Source organism: Mixophyes fleayi, chromosome 1 (genome assembly GCF_038048845.1).
Source record: "Mixophyes fleayi isolate aMixFle1 chromosome 1, aMixFle1.hap1, whole genome shotgun sequence".
Classification (NCBI taxonomy): domain Eukaryota; kingdom Metazoa; phylum Chordata; class Amphibia; order Anura; family Limnodynastidae; genus Mixophyes; species Mixophyes fleayi.
The window spans coordinates 214424663-214434102 of NC_134402.1; the positions used below are offsets into that span (position 1 = coordinate 214424663).

The following is a 9440-nucleotide window of genomic DNA, read 5'->3' on the forward strand; positions in this document are numbered from 1 at the left end:
CTAGTTGCATGGAATTTATGTTCAGATAAATGTGGAAATCTAATTACGTAGGCATGATTGCCTTGTATTGTGTCACTTTGAAAGGCTTCTTTTACTTTCTTTGATGCATTACGTCTTCTTTTTTGTGTATCACTTTGGATCTATTAAAAAAAAGATAATTATTTGCTGTATGTGCATACCCGCACTGGCCTATCTCAATCACTGTTTTTATGTTTACATACTATATATGTAGAGTGTGTGTTTGTGTGTGTGTATATATATATATATATATATATATACATAAAAATCCACAAATTAGTTTACCTTTGCCCTTCTAAAAATATGTTTGCAAAATTTCTTTACCAATGTTTTACATTTTATTGGTCTGACAATTAAGTTGTAACAATGTAATTCAATGTAATGTGCTTAACACCGATTTTACCATAAAATCTGGGTATCTGATAATGTGCAATACATTGATTTCAGCTGGACAGCCCATTTTTTTGGTATGCTGTATAATACGCCTCCTTTTGGTGAAGGTATGATCTTCTCCCTATTAAAAGAATAATTGAAAAGAGCACTATATTAAACAATATATGTATGTTGTATTTTATTGTTATAACGCCTCTTTGACTTCATTAGCTGTGACCATGCTAATGAGGATACCTCTCCCCATTAAAAATGTAAGACAGAGAGTTGTTTGATGGCTCCACAGTACAATCTTTCAGCAATGTTCTACACATTCATTCTTCACATTTATTGTACTGCCTATCGTAGTGTTAAGTGTAGTTGTTCCCTAGTTCATTCTCAGCTAATTGAATGCTGTTAAAATACTGCTCGTTTGAGGGCACAAAGGCATTGATTGCAGCGCTTCAAATAAATGATATTAGCCAGCACTATTAAAAGACAGGCAATGCGTGGAAAACATTTTATAATTCAAAAAATAAGAGATACCTGGGTGATTTGTCTTTGATCTCCATAATTTTTTTTCTTCACAATGCTGAAGTCTCTACCCAAATGACACTGTAGAGTTTTTCTCCCAACCACCACGTATGGAATTCCAGAAAACTTAATTAGTTTGCCATACTGGATATCATTACTTTTCCATTGAATTCTAGATCTTGCATTTGGTTTGAAATCTTAATGGAAGTGATAAAAATTACAGTATTGTATTGTACATTTTAAACATGAACAACAATGTATTAGGCGTTTTTCTATATAAATGTATATACTGAAGATAAAAAAGGAAACCATAATTATTACTATATACAATTTCAAATAAAAATTACAGATTGTAAATTTTAGGTATATTAAAATAAAATGTACCCTCTTTGCCAAATTCTTTACTCTTCTGATGTATAATGAAGTTAGATTGTGTATTTTCCTCAAATTCACATATTGCTCTCTGCAACATGTCCAATGAATGAAAGATTTCACTTTGACAGCTTTCCCTATCTCCACCTTTACAATGCTTATCCTACAAAACAAAACAAATTATGCTCATCATGTCCCAAAAATATGAAATCCAATGCTAGATTTTATATCACTTGTGCAAATTATTTTACCTTTTTTTCACATTGATTTGATGATTCAATGTCTTGCATGTGTTGGATGGCAGGTGTTACCAGTTCTGGTATTTCTGCACTAGTAGCCGAATGCATTTCTACACTAGACTAAACCTATATAAAATAAGAATCAGCTGCTAATCACAGATGATTTAAAAAAAAAAAAAAAAAAGTTGGATTTGGAAAATATAAAGCAATATGTGATATAACTTTGCATGGAATTATCATCTAACAAATGAAAGAACTTACCTTATGACAGAAAAAAAGACTGATCTGGTCTTTCAGCTTAGAGCTTCTACTAACCCCAAAATTATTTTTGGATTTGAAGACACTACAGGACATTGCAGGACACAAGTTTTATAGGAGAAGGTGGGGTGAGAGACAGGTCACCAGCTGTAAATTAGGACTCATTTGTTATCTAAACAAATATAAATGAAACATATAAAAAGAAGGAAAAATAACAACAAATGTAAAGTCTCTAAGAGGTCAACATTCAATTTTAAGGATGTCCTAATAATCCTTATCATTCTTCAGTCGTCTAACAATTTATTCCTGTGCGGTGAAGAGGGGTCAGGTAAGGTACAGGTCAAGAGCCATAAATTAGCTCTCAATTACTATAATAACACATCTAAAGAAAACATAGAAACCAAAAGATAATTAACAAAAAATATAAAGTTTTTAAGAGCTCAACATTCAATTGTAAGGATGTCATAATCATCCTTATTATTCAGCAGTTGAATCTGAATTTATTTGTGGTGTGAGGTCCATATTGACATTTTCATTGTGAACATGTATTAGTGTTTATCCTTAAAGCATACATAAAATATAGGGTATCAATATTTAACACATTCAAGATTGTAAGCTTTGAGCAGGGTTCTCTTACCTGTGTCTGTCTGTATTACCCAGTATTGTTTTATTAATGTTTGTTCACAATTGTAAAGCGCTCCAAAATTTTATTGCGATCTATAAATAAATGTTGATGATAATGTGATTGACAGAGATAGTGGGCTGAAGCTTGCTATCCGTTATTGAAATATAGTGGTGTAGTACATGCGACAAGCACTTTCATGATCACTTCCACCATATCTTAAATAACAACATTGAGACAGGGGATGGGGTACTCAGGTTTAATACATGACACTGTGCAATGCATCACCAACACAGGGAAATAGACACTGCTGACAGTGGGTAGGCATTACTGTTGATGTAAACACCTGAAACTTACCTTATTATTCCACAGTAACAGAACAAGAGTGGGGGAGTCCGCTGGTCATGCCATCCATTGTCTATTTGGGAACTGTAGTTGAATTCAATTAATGGTTTTTTTTTTCCTCCCCAAAACACAACACTTCTTATTCTGGATCATATGAAAAACGCTGTACAAGTTCTAGATTCCCAATATAGGTGTACAATTAAAGTTTATTATGCTCGGGTCCTTCTTGTCATTAGATGTGGTGTTCTACACGTGGCACTACACCCAAATATTTTTGAAATTTGAGTAATTTTTAATATTTTAACAGCTATGAAAAAGTAATTATTGACAGGCAAAAGTAATGTAGGCATTGAAGAATACACTCGAAAGTGTCCCAACTAGTTCTCAAAATATAAAGGCATATTATATTGTCACTTTTTTAAAAGATAATTAAGAGAACTTATAGATGTACATATTTTGTTGTACACTGCTTGGTAGAACTGTTATACTTTATGCATTTATCTAATATTTTGACATGTTTTTAGGACACAAGCGGAAAGTGTGAAGGTTTCTTATACACGGCTTACATATACACATGTAAGAAATATCTACTTTACATGGGATGGGTGGAGGGTTGATTTAAGACTACTTTTCCAAGTCTGGTGGATTTAACACAAAAGAGAATGTGCTACATATAAACCAGTGTCCGGCCAAGTTATGGCCAGTGATCCTACCTGTGTAAGTTAATGTACATTCTGAATTATTGTGCACCTTTTTCACAGACGGTTGGATGACACTCAAGACAATGAATGTGCCGGTCTATGCAGCCGGAGGGATCAGTTAGCCCCTCCAGTGTCATCCACTTCTGGGGGAGGAGGGGACATTGGTCGGCACAGCAATCACCGACTTTCAATAATAAAAATGCCGTTGATTTTGTGAAAGCAAATCATTTAAACAGAAAATAAATATGTACGATTTGTAATGTGGAAATAAATACCTAGTTTATAACACTTATACCTCAAATACACTAAAATGCTGCTTTAAGTATGTTTTATTAACATCACATATTAAATTATTATTAGCAAATAGTGAAATATAGATTACAACATTCAGCTCTATGTAGTATGAGACAGTACACTCAAAAGTCTGATAATGTTCATTTAAAGTGTTAGCTAATATATTCCACGTTCTGTTTTTTGGCATAACAAGCGAGAACATAACTATCACTCTTTACATCAGGCATTATCATGGGAGATAATAAAATGAAGTTCGGGAGTAGAAATAAAATGTCTTCATGTTTCTTGTGTTTTCCTTTATTAATATCGCTTGAGGAATGGATGCTTTAAAGAAACAAAACCATAACAATCCTCAAACACGTGTCCTTTTAAACTATGTAAAGTGGTTCTGGGAGAAACGAGTCAAAAGCAGTAATTTAACTAGTCAATAAACAGCTGATCATTGAGCTGGATCCGGCAGTTAGAGATTCTTGACAGACATTCTGTTGAAGAGTTCCAGGGGCAGCTTTGAAGAAGGGTCCTAGTCCTGAGGGCAGAGGTAACCTGGCAGAAAGAGATAAAAAAAAAAAAGGTTCAGCATGAGCAGACTGTTGGTATGTAGAGAGATAGTGGTTATAAATATAACAAGTGTAAATGGATTTAAATCACTAAATACTTTTGTAGTGAAAAGAAAAACATGCCCCGTGTGCCAGACCTGCATCCACCACACATGCCCCGTGTGCCAGCCCTGCATCCACCACACATGCCCCATGTGCCAGTCCTGCATCCACCACACATGCCCCCTGTGCCAGTCCTGCGTCCACCTCACATGCCCCGTGTGCCAGTCCTGCATCCACCTCACATGCCCCCTGTGCCAGCCCTGCACCCACCACACATGCCCCCTGTGCCAGTCCTGCATCCACTACACATGCCCCCTGTGCCAGTCCTGCATCCACCACACATGCCCCGTGTGCCAGTCCTGCATCCACCTCACATGCCCCCTGTGCCAGCCCTGCATCCACCTCACATGCCCCCTGTGCCAGCCCTGCACCCACCACACATGCCCCCTGTGCCAGTCCTGCATCCACTACACATGCCCCCTGTGCCAGTCCTGCATCCACCACACATGCCCCCTGTGCCAGTCCTGCATCCACCGCACATGCCCCCTGTGCCAGTCCTGCGTCCACCTCACATGCCCCCTGTGCCAGCCCTGCATCCACCTCACATGCCCCATGTGCCAGTCCTGCATCCACCTCACATGCCCCGTGTGCCAGTCCTGCATCCACCTCACATGCCCCCTGTGCCAGCCCTGCATCCACCTCACATGCCCCCTGTGCCAGCCCTGCACCCACCACACATGCCCCCTGTGCCAGTCCTGCATCCACTACACATGCCCCCTGTGCCAGTCCTGCATCCACCACACATGCCCCCTGTGCCAGTCCTGCATCCACCGCACATGCCCCCTGTGCCAGTCCTGCGTCCACCTCACATGCCCCCTGTGCCAGCCCTGCATCCACCTCACATGCCCCATGTGCCAGTCCTGCATCCACCTCACATGCCCCGTGTGCCAGTCCTGCATCCACCTCACATGCCCCCTGTGCCAGCCCTGCATCCACCTCACATGCCCCCTGTGCCAGCCCTGCACCCACCACACATGCCCCCTGTGCCAGTCCTGCGTCCACCTCACATGCCCCGTGTGCCAGTCCTGCATCCACCTCACATGCCCCCTGTGCCAGCCCTGCATCCACCTCACATGCCCCCTGTGCCAGCCCTGCATCCACCTCACATGCCCCCTGTGCCAGCCCTGCACCCACCACACATGCCCCCTGTGCCAGTCCTGCGTCCACCTCACATGCCCCCTGTGCCAGTCCTGCATCCACCACACATGCCCCTCACACACTAGCACCCCTTCTACTTACCTTTTTTTACAGGAATGCAGCCAAGATCGGAAAGAAATGATGGCGCTCCTGCACCGACTACCATTCACTTTCAGCAGCCCGCCTAACACTTTGCACCATGTGACCGCTGCGATCACATGACCCTGCGACGTCATATTGACGTGCCAGGGTACCTAGACCGAAGGGGATTTAGCCGCTACCGTATGAATGTCCAAACGTACTTTGAAATCTCGGTAGGAACTTGGTTAAAAGAGACAGAGAAGGGCTTCTATCATTGTCATCAGTGTTCTGCATGTAAAACCAGACGTGTATCCAGCACTAAACCCATTGTAGTTTTCCAGTCTAATGTCTCTGGAGAGAAATTCAAATTCGACAGCAGAATCACTTGTGACACCACAGGGGTGATCTATCTCTTGGAATGCCCCTGTGGACTACAATATATTGGAAGGACGGTTAGGAAGCTTAGTGTTAGGATCTCCGAACACCATAGGAATATCAAAAAGGGTCTTGAAACGCACAGCGTGTCGGCACACTTTGCAATCCAACACGCTAAAGATCCTTTCCTACTGCAATTTATGGGAATTAGGAAGATTGTTAGACCATGGAGGGGTGGAGATTACGTTAAGACCATCTCCCAAAAAGAGTCTGAATGGATCTATTGCATTAAATCTTTAACACCTCAGGGCTTGAACATTGATTTTGAGCTGGGTCATTTCCTCTGACCAGCCATGTACACCGATGATCCTGCCTAATACTTACCAGCATCTGTTTTGATTCACTTCACTGTGATCTATTGCTATATTTACAAGCTCTATTTTGTCAGTATGTTTGTACATTTATCACTGTCCACCTGCCCTGGACAGTTTACAACTTTGTACACGACCATTAGCTATCAATGCATTCAAAAACGACGACTCAGCTCGTGGTCATCTGTTCTATAAGAAGCATCTGATATTGATTTCAAAGTACGTTTGGACATTCATACTCCCTGTATGTTATATATGCAGCAACGCAAGTTGTATATTTATACACGTCTATTTACTATTCTTTTATGTGATTTGCCATTATGAACATCTATCACACCTTAGGACCAATGAACAACCTTTATGCAGCTCACCGACCAAAAAGACAATCTCCCAGCACCATTGGATGATTAACCGTGTTTATCTCCATGTGAACCAATAGGAAGCAGGATAAGCTTACCTATCACTGCGAAGGGCGCCCTTTATAAGATCCATAATGAAACCATGGACCATCAATGTTATCCCTGAAGAAGCCTATTTGGTGAAACGCGTTGGTTACACCCCTTATTACACACCTCCTTATCGTTCCGAGGTACCGTTACAAGTAAAGGATTTTTTTCTACTTTGACCGCATGCGCATCTGGACCGAGTCGCGACCGCGACCTCTCTGCTTAGATGAGACTACACACCGCTACCATTCACTCTACTGGACACAGCTCAGCTTTTAAAAAAGGACACAGACATCATCCCTAACGAGGGTTAGTCCTTTATTTGTTATACCACGGACTTGTACTTCCGGACATATCCGCTCCACTGGATTATCTTTGGATGCCGAGGAGACGCATTGTTGTATGTCGGATCCACTCCTAAGGATATACAGAGACTTTATCCCTATGGACTTTGCACCTATACCAGTGTACTGACCGGGGTTACATGTGGCTGATTATCTGGTTGGCTGTGTCCTAGTTTATCAATGCGGTTGATCCATGGTTTTACTTATTGTTCCTATGTTTTTGAGGATTATTGTCTGTATATGTATGATTAGACGCTTAGCAAGGTACTTGCTATCTTTTCCGGATCATGTTTAAAGGAATAAATACTGATTGTATTGAATTTTCATCCACCTGATACCGTTTGTATTGAGACCTTTTGCCACCCTATCCAAGGGTCCATATGTTGAGCTATTGCTCGGTGGTATTATTATATCTATTTGTGGTACATTCAACAGCACCTACAACACTTTTATCTTATTGTTTGCACCACAGGGGACCATTTTCTCCACCCATTCAGTTACCTTCTAGGGTTAGGACTACCCTTCTGCTCTGTCCCCCAGGCAGCATTACTGGTCTATATATTGAAAGGGAGCGCGGTAGCCCCCCCATATTCTAATGTAAATGTTAAGTCTGGTCAGTTTGTGCCCCAGGCCTGCCAGAGGCTTGGGGCACAAATACATTGTTTAAAAGCAACAAAAACAGCCCACTCTTTTATCAGCTTCCCAGTGCTCTTCTCTATCCTTCCCTTTACTGACTTTTGCCAGTGTTCCTTCTTCAGCTGGATACACACTACTGCATTTTACACCAGATGCGATTTCTGTAACGATTTTGGCAACGGCTGAAAGTCCTGATAAGCATTGACTTATGTGCATATATCTACACAATTTACCTTCAGCTCTGTGATCTTCATCTCTCATAACAATTTGCTGAAAAGATCGTCTGCTCCCTACATATAGCTGCCTACACTGCTGGTCATAAGTGCATACATACGTCCACATTTGCCCAACATTGTTCCATCGTTGATCATCATTTTTAGGAAGTTTATAAAACCAAATCAACAGATGTGATGTGTTTTGATAAAACATGATCATGGGAGCGTACACACTCCTGCAATATCTGACCAAATGGTTGTTTATTGTTTGATCTGCACTTGCATTAGTGTGTACTCAGCTTTACAGTGCAAGAGTAGACCTGCAGTAATTGGTCAGTGAATGATGCCATAATGTTGGAAAATAAAGAGATGGAAGAAGAGGTTATTTTCCTTCCTCCAGTACCTCTATTTCCACCCTCACTTATGCTCTCACTTATGCAGGAGATGGTGTTCTATGATTGTGTCATGGAGCTCAGTATCCTGAATTAGCAAGTGGGGGAGGGCATAAAAAAAAAATAAGTCATGTTCCCTTTTTGCCCCTCACAACCTGCTGCTGCCTCGCCTCATAGCCATGCATTCTCATGGATATTGAGTTGACTCACAGATTGATTGCCTCCAATGTGTGGAGGCGATATATGCTATTTAATGGCCATTCCTCTTTTATATATTTTGTTCTGCAAATAATTTACTTTACTGCAGAGCTTAATCAAGTTGCTCCCTACTTTATTATCAACCATGTAAGTTAAGAAAGTGTGCATAAAGGACAAACCCTAATTTGTCTACGTCACACAACTTTTGCTGCAAGGTTTGAACATCAGAATTGCCATGTGAAATTAGGAATTGTTGGGAGGTATGAGTGTAGACGTCCTTGCAGTCTTCATTTAGAATTTGCAAATAAATAGAATAAAATAATGACACATAGAAAAACCACATTATTTAAATCATACAAATAGCAGCAACAGACAACATACAAGTTTTGCTGAACTCCCAGTATGGCTAGCAATGGAAGGGGAAATGTATGTGGATGAAGTTGCAGTAGAAATGATATGTGTGGTATTTGTTATTTTTATTAGGGGTGGTGGGATGTGAGTGGGGTAACCAATTCATATTTTTCAGCAGAACCCAGGAGCCATTAGCACTACCACTACTAAGTTACTTTCAATACAATTTACATTTAATTATATCCAAACTATATACATGGCATAAGGGTCCTTTTTTTTAATATGTTCCATTTGATAATACAAAATATGACAGGTCTGCAAATGCTATGATCTTTCACTTAATAAAGTGGGATTATGGACATACAGAAATGTGTTAAGCATGTGTAGTAATGTTAAAATACTGAATAATTTCGGTTTAAACATTTTTGCAGCTAATTTAAAATCTTGTTTTTCTGGGTAGTAGGCAAATACCTGACAATCTGC

General features: G+C 40.4%; 2 long non-coding RNA genes across 2 annotated transcripts in view; both read right to left on the bottom strand.

Moving 5' to 3' along the window:
* The window catches only part of LOC142149706 (uncharacterized), a 716201-nt gene extending 710376 nt beyond the window's left edge, over positions 1–5825 (bottom strand). Inside the window, exon 1 of the long non-coding RNA XR_012690878.1 lies at positions 5651–5825. This is a non-coding gene — a long non-coding RNA (uncharacterized LOC142149706). The remainder of the gene's footprint in view (positions 1–5650) is intronic.
* Positions 26–1113, bottom strand: LOC142107150 (uncharacterized). Its single transcript, XR_012679886.1, has 3 exons — positions 934–1113; positions 422–532; positions 26–140 (listed from the first exon to the last, which is right to left on the bottom strand). It is a non-coding gene; the product is annotated as an uncharacterized LOC142107150 (long non-coding RNA).
* Positions 5826–9440: the final 3615 nt, after the last annotated feature.